Genomic DNA, 11,221 nt, shown 5'->3' with positions numbered 1-11,221 from the left:
GCTCTGGGCTCTGGGCTGCTCTCTCCTCTTGAGTGGGCACGGAGCCCCAGCATGCTGGAATCTCAATAAATCCCCTTCTGCTTATTGCATGAGTGGTCTCTTGGTGGTCTCTTCCTCCGGTGTTAGCTGGGCCCTTACACCACTCAGATAAAACACTTAATTTTAGTCTTAAATTCAACAAATGCTTTATTGTTTTAATCATTACAACAAATATTCTTGTTGTTCAAATATTGTCACTACATCCAAGGTCACCGGTGGTCAAATATTGTAGGGACTCCGTTCATTGGCCTTGATTTGGCATCTTTGGGCAAAGGTGAAGATAAAATGAGAGAGTAGGTTTTGAGGGTTTTCCTATGGATCAAGGTGATTGGAATCACCCCAATTCTTAGGTGCTACAAGCTGATTATAGCTCACTTTTGGAGTAGGCCTTTTTTGTGTCCCCAGGATCCTTTGTCAAAGCCAAATCCACAGACTCTTGGATGCTCTTTGCTGCCCTGAGCCCTGATTTGATAGCTGTGTCAATCCAGCCATGGGGCAGGGCTGTGTGTTCACCAGCAAAGTGGACCCGCCCTTCTGGATGGCTGAGCTCCTGTGCATAGTCCACATATTGGTAGGGAGGGAAGGAGGTGAACGCTCCCATGGAATAGGGGTCTTGGCTCCAGTGCTTGACCGTGGAAGAGGGGCAGGGCCTGGAGCTCTTCTTTGGGGCGGTCATGGACAGCAGCTAGGTCATCCAAGATGATATCTACCACCTGGGCATCATCCATGGCAGCGAAGAACATGGAATCATCATGCACAGTATAGGAAGCCAGGATGACACCTGTGCCATTGGGTAAGATGCGACTGGGATAGTGGATAAAGTGGGTGGGGCGGTCGGTGCTAGACTTGCCACCGAATATGCCTTCTTGCTCCCAGAAACGCTGTGTGCAGGCCAGGATCACTTTGGTGGCGCTGGTGTAGTGGACTGAACGTAATGAATTCTCCTTGTTGAGAGAGAGGGGTGGCCGAAAACGGAGGAGCCGGGCAGCCTTGCCAGTGCTGGCCACCACCACAAAATCGGCAGTCAGACGTGACCTGGGCTGCAGAGGGTCAGCTGTCCTGAAAGTGACATGGACATGGTCTCTAGATATCTCTACTTCCTCTGCTGGTGAATGAAACAAGACTGTCCCTGGCAAGAGGGCATCAAGAAGAGCCTGAGGGAGTTGGTCAAAGCCTCTGATGATTTCATAGAACCTGAGAATGAGAAAGCAAAAGGAGGAAAGAGAAACAAGTAGTTGGACAAGGCATGCAGAGGACAGGTCATTTGGACTGGACAGAGGTGAGTTCCCTAATGGACTGTACCGGTCATGTGTTAGGGAGATTTAACAGTTGGCAAAAGGATTAACAGCAGGCAGAATGTCAGCTTTAGGGAACTAGACAAAAGTGTTGCTTTGCGTTGATCAATCAGAAAAATGTAACCCTCTGAGCCTCTATAGCCCCTTACTCTTTGTTACTTTCCTCTGGTCCCCTTGGTGGTCACCTCCATGGAAGATGCCTGGTCTCGTGGCTGACAAAGACCCAGGATTCTTACGTATGGATTCAACCCCTTCCATGATGTCCTTACAGAGTGCAGCACAGGGTAGCCTTAAAGACTGCAGCCTAAACGCCACCAAGAACCTTCACTTGACCTTGATCTGTCTTCAGACTTCCTCACCTTCCTCTCTCCCCCTATGGCAGCTGTTGGCTTGAATTTAAATTGATTAATTCTGAATAAAAATGATGAGGGGAAGTGGGAGGATGCAGGTGGGGAAAGAAGAGGTCTGTAATCCATCAGGGCTCTCCCAGGCTTAGTTCTCCTCTGGCAAATGTCAGTACCTGTTTCGTCTGAAATGGGTCACAGAACCCCAAGTGAGAGTAAATCTCAGTTCATTTGATCTTCATTAGCTACAGATCACATAGCCAGTTACCCAGGGTGACTAGGGTCTGAGTTTGGTAGCCCTGATTATCTTTCAGATCTGAAAGATAGCAAGTTCCTCTTGCATGAACCTCTAAAGTAGGACTGAGGTCATGCTCTTTGTCACAGAAGAATAGGTAAGGGCCAGAGTAAAGCAGATCTATTGGCTCCTAAGAGCCCCTTAGCTAGAGGTTCTCAAAGTGGACTCCCAAGTCAGATAGCAACGGCATCACTGGAATATGTCAGAAATGCATGTTCTTTTGTCTCAGCGAAGGTTCATTGACTTTGGAAGTGATGCCCCATGTTTAAGAAGCACCCTCCCTCTGGTGGTTCTGAGGGGCACTGGAGTTGGGAAACCCCTGCCTCCCCTCCTGTCACTCCCACTTTTCTTGGAGTTATCACCTGATTTATCTTGTCCTTCCTTCTACCCCTGTCCTCACTAGTAACTGGCCACCCAGTGCCCATTCTCTCCCCCCATTTCCCACTGAGATTCCTGAGAGAAGATGATCAGGTCACGCAGAGTTTCTATGAAGGACTCGTAGTAGAAAGAGTCTGTGTTCATCAGGTCCCCGATCATCTGCACTGCCCCATGACTCAGGTTCCCCACCTTGATCAGGTACTCCTGGGATCACATTCAGGAAAAGAAGGCAACCAGGTCAGAATGTTTAGGGAACTGACATGAGAGGAACAGAACTGGACAGGGTGGAATGACAGAAGTGCACTCAGCTGGGTCCCAGGTGCCTGGTTTGCACACAGGGCTCTGAGGACAATGCTCCAAATGGTCTCCACAGTCCTAATAACAGGGACAAATAGCTAACGTTTGGTATGGATTTTAACCTACAGACCCTCTTCCAAGCCCTTTACATGTATAATCCTCTTATATAATCCAAAGAAGCCCTATTTTACAGATGGGAAAGCTGAGGTCCAGTCTTCATGTCCATCTGTAACTGTATGGGGCCTAGACTGGCCTCTCTTTTCTACCCAAAACACCAAGCCAGGAGGAAGGTGAATACCAAGTATTGCTTCTCATCCTGCCCTGACCCTCTACTCCTACCCATTACCTGGCTGTCCTGGCCCCTGCACCAGAAAGTGACTATGAGGTTCTACTTCTAGTATATCCATTGGCCTGTGATTGTGCCCTGTGGTTTGCCCCTGCTCCTTTCTCCCAGGCAAGTCCTGGACATGGCAATCTGGCTGGAAAAGTTTCACCAATCAGGGTGGCTGATCAGATATCACAGGACTTTGACCACCCAACTTCTGAAGCACCCAGTTCTGAAAGGCAAACCGCCACCTCTATTGGAGCAGTCAGCCATGAATGGTTAGGATCTCCTCATAACCATTCAGCTTCCTCCTCAGCTGTCCAAATTTATGCACCCCCTTGCCCTCTTTGCTCCCATCTCGGGAACAATCACTAGAGGCCAACTATCCTCCCCTAGCCAATCACATAGGTGCTCCCTTTCCAGTTAACTGCCTCCAGCTTCTCCATGCCAATAGCCTCCGATTGAGGCACATCTGAAACCTTCCCCTTGTGGCTGTGTGTGTGTGTGTGTGTGTGTGTGTGTGATGTGAGGATTGAACCCAGGGCCTAGCACATGTCAGGCAAGTGTTCTTCCTCTGAGCTATTCCTCCAGCCCCAGTCATCTCTTTTTGCACTATAGCCATGAGTACATCAATGATGGACCACGTATAGGACAGTGGTCCCAAGAAAGTATATAGCCTTGTGACATTGTAGCCATCTTTGTGTAACTAAGCATTATGATTTTTACTGAACTATGTCATCATCTAAGGATGCACTTCTGCGACGTTATCCCCCTCATTAAGCAACACATAACTGTATAAGGGATTTCCCATACCTCTACCTGCCTTTGACTCTCTGCAAAAATGCAAGTGATGGTGGCAACTTCCTTGAAATAGCATGCTCTGACTTGCTATATCTTTGACCTTTATCCTTGGGGTGGTCTTTTTTAAAATTTTCTTTCTTCCCTCCCTTCCTACCTTCCTCTCCACTCTCTCCTGTCCTAATGGAGCTTACATTCAAGTAAAGGATAGAGATTATAAAAAAGATAAACAAGTAAGGTGCAGTGTAGTAAGTACTAGGGTGGGTCGTCCCACTGGGGTGGTTTCTGGGTAGCTGTGACAGGGTGGCATGGTTAGCCATGGTTAGAGGGGAGCTTCAGGACTGACCTTGGTGGAGAAGGAGTCATACTTCTCCAGAATCTGGCTGCAGGTATTGTTCTTCAGCTCCTCCACCAGCTTGGCATGGAAGAAGTGTCGGGACCCCTCGCCGGCAAGGGAAAACACGACACAGGATTCTTCTTTCAGCAGTTTATTCAGGCCTTGATTCAAGTATCATCTTCTAGTGACCCCCGCCGAGCGCCCAAGCACAGCCTAATAAAGCCTCCCGCATAGCAATCCCAAGCTGCCACGTGGATCTCTCTCATAGGGTGGTAAGGGATTGCATGCCAACTCTCCAAAAAAGGAGTTGTTTATCACAGGCCACAGTGGAAGCCGGTGCCATCTTCTAATAGCGGCCACGGTCTATAAGAATGGCTCACCACAGTTCCCCCTTCTATTTTATAAAACAATGTAGGCGAAAGTAGAGGTCCTATCCCACTGTGCAGAAGTGGCTGCAATGTATGGTTCAGTCCTAAGGAGGGCCCTTCCCTAGACCTGGTCCCATATCAGCCGACGCCTTTTTTCGTAGGGCGGGGCGTGGACGTCAAACCCGCATGCAATAGGACATGCTTTCCTTGAGGTCCGTTGAGGGATCACTCAAGTGCAGTGCCTTGCCTCGCATCCTGCATCGTGATGACGGTGAGAAGTAGGATAACACAAGTAGCCTGGTAGTAATGACAAAATTTAAGTTGGCAACACAATCCCTAAACCCCAGAGGAAGGTAAAGAGTCTGTAGCCGAGAAGAAAGACCAGTCCTGAAACCCATCTGCGTGCAATGGTAACAAGACCTGCAGAGTGCAAGGGCTATTCAGCACTGGGAGAGAATAAGGAAGAGGACATGCCAATCCCAGTGCAATGTGAAACTAACTTGGGGTGCAATGGCCATGCCCAGAAATCACTGTTTAAGATGTGCAAGCCAGATTTGTGGAGAAATGCCATTTTTTAAGGCCACAAGAGCCTGTACAATCATAGCCTTTTCTTGTGCATGGCGAATTTTAAGGCGACAGAGAAGCCACAAACAAAGCACAACACTGAAGCAACACATAGCACCAAAAATGCCCACTCCCACCCATTCCTTAAAAAAGGAAAAGGCAGAGGATAGCCAACTGGTGAATTGACCCAAAGTCACTGGTTCGACACAGGTGCTATACAAAACAGCAATCTGAGTTAGTTGAGACTGGATCAAGTTTTCTGCTTCCATGGACCAGGTTCCGGATAGATATTCCCCGATGATGCAGGAGGCATTTCTGGAATCATAAAATCTGACAGAGGTTATACATAAATGTGCACGTTGATCAATACAACCCAAATGTACTAGGTCTGACAATTCCTCAATCTGAGCTTGGAGGAGATCCACCCTTTGATTAATGGCCAAAATTCCTGATAAAATATGTTGATTGATTTTACTTTGAGACTCTAAAATGCTGGAAGTTTGTTGGATGACCTGATTAACCATGGCCGCAGTTTGTACTTGGCTGGCCATGGCTACTCCAGCTGTAACTGCTGCAGCAGCAGACACTGCCACAGCTGTCACTATAGCTGCCGTAATTCCAAAATCTCTACGGGCTCTAATCAGTTCAACAATAGGAAAAGACTCTGGATCTGCAGTAACCGGGATCGGGACAAAGGTTGGAATTTTCATAATCACTGCCGTAGTCCAGGAGCCATTCCAACACTCAGACAAATAACAGGTAATATTAGAACAATTAAGCATCCCCTGTGATGTATCATTAGCCAAAAGAAACAGGAACGGAGATTGGAGACAGACTGCTGCGGAGGGTAATGTAGCATTAGATAATTGTGAATTATTTGCAGTAATTTTAAGCCTCCTACCTCACTCCGAGTCTTGGGTACTGCCAGAAACATTAAACAGCCAACTTTGGACTCCTAATATTTCCCTGGGGAAACACAAGCGCGGACTAGACTAGCCCAATCTGAGGGAGTCATGCAAAATCTAGTAAGTCCCTCCACCTGAGTGAGAGTGAAAGCGGCATCTATGCCATAAGTGCGGACAGATTCTGCCAAGGTTTTAATTATCTTAAAGTCTAAAGGCTCATGATATCTTCCCCTGTTATTGTCCTGAAATACAGGGTATGCAAGTCCCATATCTGTATTAACTGTCCTCCAAACTTGTGCATGAAAAGATCTCCTGGAACCTTGGTTCCCCCCCACATACGGAGGTGGGGCAATCGGCACCATATCTTCTTCTAGATATTCTACCTCCTCCTCCTCAGAGTTTTGTTGACCGATGTTAACTCCCTTCCCCTTCTTACAGTAGGCCTGCGTGCCCTGTGTCTCCTTTTTCTTCTTTTTCATTTTTATCTTATGTAGTTGTTGTAACAATATATCAAGGTCCTCAGAACTCTCTGAGTCGCTTGTGTTCTCAGGCGTTTTTAATTTGGTCAAGTCTGGGTAGAGCCTTCTCCTATTTTTATCTTCAGGCTCTTTTGCCTTCTCACTACTGTTACTTTTAATACTCTCTGCCACTTCACTACATGATCCTTCAGATTTTTCCTCATGCAGTTGCTCAAGAATAGCTTGACCCTCACTCACAGCTTCCTGGCATTTACCATCTGTTATACATCCTCTAACTAACTTCCAAAGTGGTATAACGCCACCCTCTAAGGTGCCTTGCTCACGAGCGAAATCTAGATCTTTCCCTAATTTTTCCCAACTAGGAATCGTAAGACTCCCTGAAAAAGCAAACCAAGGAGCCGCTATATCAGCTTCTCTTAAAAACATCTGCAAAGTACTCTGCTTTATCTTAAGTCCTTTTGAATGTAACAACCCATCTAGGGCCAACAAAATTGGGCTTGAAGAGGTAGCGCCCATAATGTTTTTAGAGCTATAAAGAAAGTGAAAGTACAAAAGTCCCCGCTCTCTTCCTTTTACAGGGGAGCATTCCGTTCTATGAATTCCCCGCTCTCTTCCTTTTACAGGGGAGCGTCCCTTTTTCCCGCTCTCTCTCTCTTTACAGAGAGAGCGCCCCGCTATTTGCTTGCAGATTCCCACTTTACCTGGGAACTTACCGGTGCACCACCCTGACTGCTGAAAGTTCTGGATCCTGGGTTCGAGGAATATAATTCCCCGTACGGGCCACCAATTGTTGTGACCCCTCGCCGGCAAGGGAAAACATGACACAGGATTCTTCTTTCAGCAGTTTATTCAGGCCTTGATTCAAGTATCATCTTCTAGTGACCCCCCGCCGAGCGCCCAAGCACAGCCTAATAAAGCCTCCTTCATAGCAATCCCAAGCTGCCATGTGGATCTCTCTCATAGGGTGGTAAGGGATTGCATGCCAACTCTCCAAAAAAGGAGTTGTTTATCACAGGCCACAGTGGAAGCCGGCGCCATCTTCTAATGGCGGCCACGGTCTATAAGAATGGCTCACCACAAAGAAGGAGGAGGGGAGGACATTTTAGTGAAGGTCAGTTCCACACACACCCTAGACCCTGCTCCCACATACCCCCATGTTCCATGCTTGGCACTTGCTTCCACTCATCCTGGGTGTGTCTGAGGCATTCTTTATATTAGTCCTGAATGCAACACTCAGTCCTTCAGCTGGACTGGGACGCTTGAGGGTGGAAACATTATCCCCTGTCTTGGACATATTCTGAGGTGTATAAAGCTGGAGCCAGGCTCCCTGTCAGCCTTGGAGCCCCCAGAATTGGGGAAGTCTATCTCCTTGTCCTTGTCTGAGGACATTTCTGCAGGCCTCTGGGGCCACTGTGAATGGTGTGGATGCCTAAGGGCTTGGTCCCACTGAGCTGTTAAGTGATACTGGATGAGGTCCAAGAGCTGCGGAGTGCATGCTGAGCTTAGCAGGATATCACTCCAGCAAAGGCAGGGCATCTGGACAGAGGCCTCCTGTGGAAGCTATGTCCCAGAGCTCAGCTGTCACACTGAGGTCCTTTTGGGACACAGATCAGGAAAGAAAAAGGCACTGTCAGTGCTGAGTAAACATTGGTCAGTTAGAAAAAGGTGTGCAGGTATTCCAGACAGGCCCATCATTGATTTTCCTCCTTGACCACATATCAATAATGATGACAATTATAATTCAAGATTGGCCATATGCCTTGCAAAGTTCTTATCACTTTATATGCATTTTCTCACTTAATCTTCACAACCAGGCTGGGAGAGAGGCTCTAGCCTTATGATTGTTTTATAGAAGTTGGAACAGAGAGATGGCAAGCATCTTGTCCAGGGTCACACAGTACATTCAAATAGAGTCCAGCTTGTAGGTCTCTCTCTGCCTTAAACCTAGATCTGCCATGATGATCTCAAAGGCAGCTAGCTTTGCACATGTTTGTACATGTGAAGACCTTTGGGATCTGAAAATGCACAATGACTGCTGAGATGGGAGGTCACGGGAGGGAGGCAAGGTTGACAGACCAAGCTAGTGGAGCCCTCCTGCACATGGGCCTGGGGTCCACGGAGAGAAACTTTAGGAAGTTTGCACAAGATGTCTTTGAAGAAGGTGATGGCCTGCATGGAGGTCACTGATTCCTACTTTGGCTTACCTTTCTGAATGCTTCATCAAAGAGCTGGTCACCTGTCTTCCCCACCTCATCTGCTTTGACTGAGTACCCTAGCAGGCTGGGGTTAGCCTGCACAATCCCCGTGCACTGCCGCACTCCATTGATCAGCACCCAGGTCTGGTTGTTGGAGGGGAAAAACTCCTTGAGGGTCAGCCCCAATTTCCTGATAAACTCATGACAGAGCCTGTGGAGTGAGTCAGAGACTGATCCAGGATGAGGAAGCAACCAGTCTTCCCTGCTCCCTGTGCTCACGTCCTGCCCCTACTGGATTCCCTGGGGCCCTCTCTGACCTCCCTGCACAGAAGGAATGCTAGGCTACCTAGTTGCTATGCCAAGTTGCTATGCCAAGCTATGGCTATGTGACCAAGAGGAAACTGGGTACCCATTCTTGTGGTCACAACACAACAGGCTGGCCCTCTTTGCTGGCTGAGATCTCTCTCACTTTGTTTGAGGCTTGTAGTCTTCAGACTTTTAGGTGTGGCCCCTCCAGGTCCAGGAGATACTATGAAGATGTGTAGAGGGAGTGTCCCCTGGATTTATCCTCCCTAGAGGCTGTGTGTATCATGAGTCTTCCAGTCTGCATTCTCCTTATTCCTGCTCACCCACCCCTTCAGGATGGCCCTCCCGAAGTGGGCTCCCACAAGACACCACTTTCTCCCAGAAGGATGTTCATATTTCTATCGTTAGCAGGCCTCACAGACTGCCTTTTGACTTTCCTAGGTGTTCTCCTATCCCAATTATCTTTTGTGATCCTCATCAGGTGCAGTTATGTCTGTTCTCTATATTAGAACATTGAGGCTGGGAGAGGTTTCGAGGTAGCTGTGGAGCTATGAAATGAGTTGGCATAGGTCCTGTCCTTGTTGTTAGCAGCCTATATCCTGGTCTTCCCCATCCACCCCCACTTCTCTCAATCATACCTGTGGTTGATGGGGATCCTCATGGCACCCAACTCTATGTACAACTGTGTTCCAGGAACTCTATGGGTCTCAATTCTGCCACCTACACGCCCTGAAGCCTCCAGGACAGTCACCTAGAAAGATAAGTATTTATAGAAATCAACTAGGCCAGCCGTGTCCCCGCCATACAACCCCCTCTTCCTCCCTCCAGGCAGGCCCAGATTTGCCTCTTTCTGAAGTGTGTCTCTGTCACAGATACAGACCAATTGCTCTCCTACCCCTTCCATCCCAGCCTGGAGTCCTAGACTTAGTCTTTGGCTCCAGTTCCACTGGGCTATCCACCACCTGCAGCCACCTCCCTGCTCAGAGCCCAAGATCCCTATGAGGTACTCTCCCAAGCACCATTGTGTACCTGGTGGACAGCATCCTGAAAAATCTTGGCAGCTGTGAGTCCAGCCATGCCTTCCCCAATCACCACTATCTGTTTCTTTTCAGCTGTCTGCCCCAGCCCGTCTTGAGCCAGCTGTAGTAGTTCTTCATACTGGGGGTCTTCAAAGCATTTGACAAGGTCGTCATGGAAGGCCTGGGTACTCGCGCCCAGCAAAGACAGAAGGGCCAGAGCCAGAAAGCCTGGGAACATAGTTGTGAAGATGGCAGTCAGGCAAATAGCTGGGGACCAAGGAAGCCAGCCTTAATCCTTGATCAGTGGAGGATCATATCACTGAACCTGTAATGCAACATCCTGGGAATTCCTGTTTCATTCCTCCCTACCAGAGTGTGCATTAGCCATGGACCCTCCCATTCTTGCTTTCCATGGGGAGATCAATGCCCTCCATTCAGGGAGAGACACAGGCTGCATATCTCCACCATGCAGCCTGCGCATTGGTTTCATTAATGAGGTTCTTGGCATAAAAGTTAGCTAGCAGAGATCGAAATAAAACACACAGACTCAGTTACCTTTTTCTATGACGAGGTCCGAGACGGCTACCCTCTGTGGCTCCAACCTCGAACCACCCATAGGGCAGCAAGGATTACTCAGGGCTAGCAGAAGAGAGAGAGCGAGCACGCCAGGGAGTAGCCTTTTATTGGGGAACAAGAAATTCAGGGGATAATTCCATCCAATGAAGGTTGAGGGGGGCCGCACTTCAAGGTTAGGGTCAGTGATTGGGCCCCTGGGGTCAGTGGTCAGTCACACCCCCACACGGATGGGTTCTCTCATCAGGAGAGGGCCGGGAAAGTTCTGACACAGCCAGAAGCCTCAGACCCAAACGGGGAGTCGCCCAGTCACGCGTGAGGATGGCTCTCCACATATTCCCCCTTTCTATTCTTAAAAATGAGGCGGCGGTTCACTCTTTGGAGTTTCTGTATTCTTGTTCCGAAGACTCGCCATCCTATAATTACAACACAAAAGAGAATTAACAGCAAAGAGAATAATCCAATAATGTACCAGGCCGAGTGTTTAAGAATATTTCCAGGGTTGAATCCATTCAACTCCTTCAATATTTGGTTTGCCAAAGAAGAAGGATCTGAAAAATCAGCTCTACTATTTTGAATGTCTTGGATATGGTGATGAAGTTCCAGAATATCCAAGCTATTATTACTATTTTGCCAAATACCTAACAAATGGTTTTTAACCTTCTCCCAATCCCAGAGAGAAGCATTGTACTTGGCAGCTGTAA

General features: G+C 48.1%; 1 pseudogene; it reads right to left on the bottom strand.

Annotated features, from left to right (window-relative positions):
- Nucleotides 1-307: 307 nt before the first annotated feature.
- LOC124109400 (L-amino-acid oxidase-like) lies at nucleotides 308-10,339 on the bottom strand (annotated as a pseudogene).
- Nucleotides 10,340-11,221: the final 882 nt, after the last annotated feature.

The sequence above is a fragment of the Marmota monax genome, unplaced genomic scaffold, assembly GCF_021218885.2.
Source record: "Marmota monax isolate L192 unplaced genomic scaffold, Marmota_monax_Labrador192_F-V1.1 WCK01_AAM20220418_F8-fsc00196, whole genome shotgun sequence".
NCBI classification, from domain to species: Eukaryota; Metazoa; Chordata; class Mammalia; order Rodentia; family Sciuridae; genus Marmota; species Marmota monax.
The sequence above is the reverse complement of the archived record's forward strand: the minus strand, read 5'-3'. Positions and strand labels throughout refer to the sequence as shown.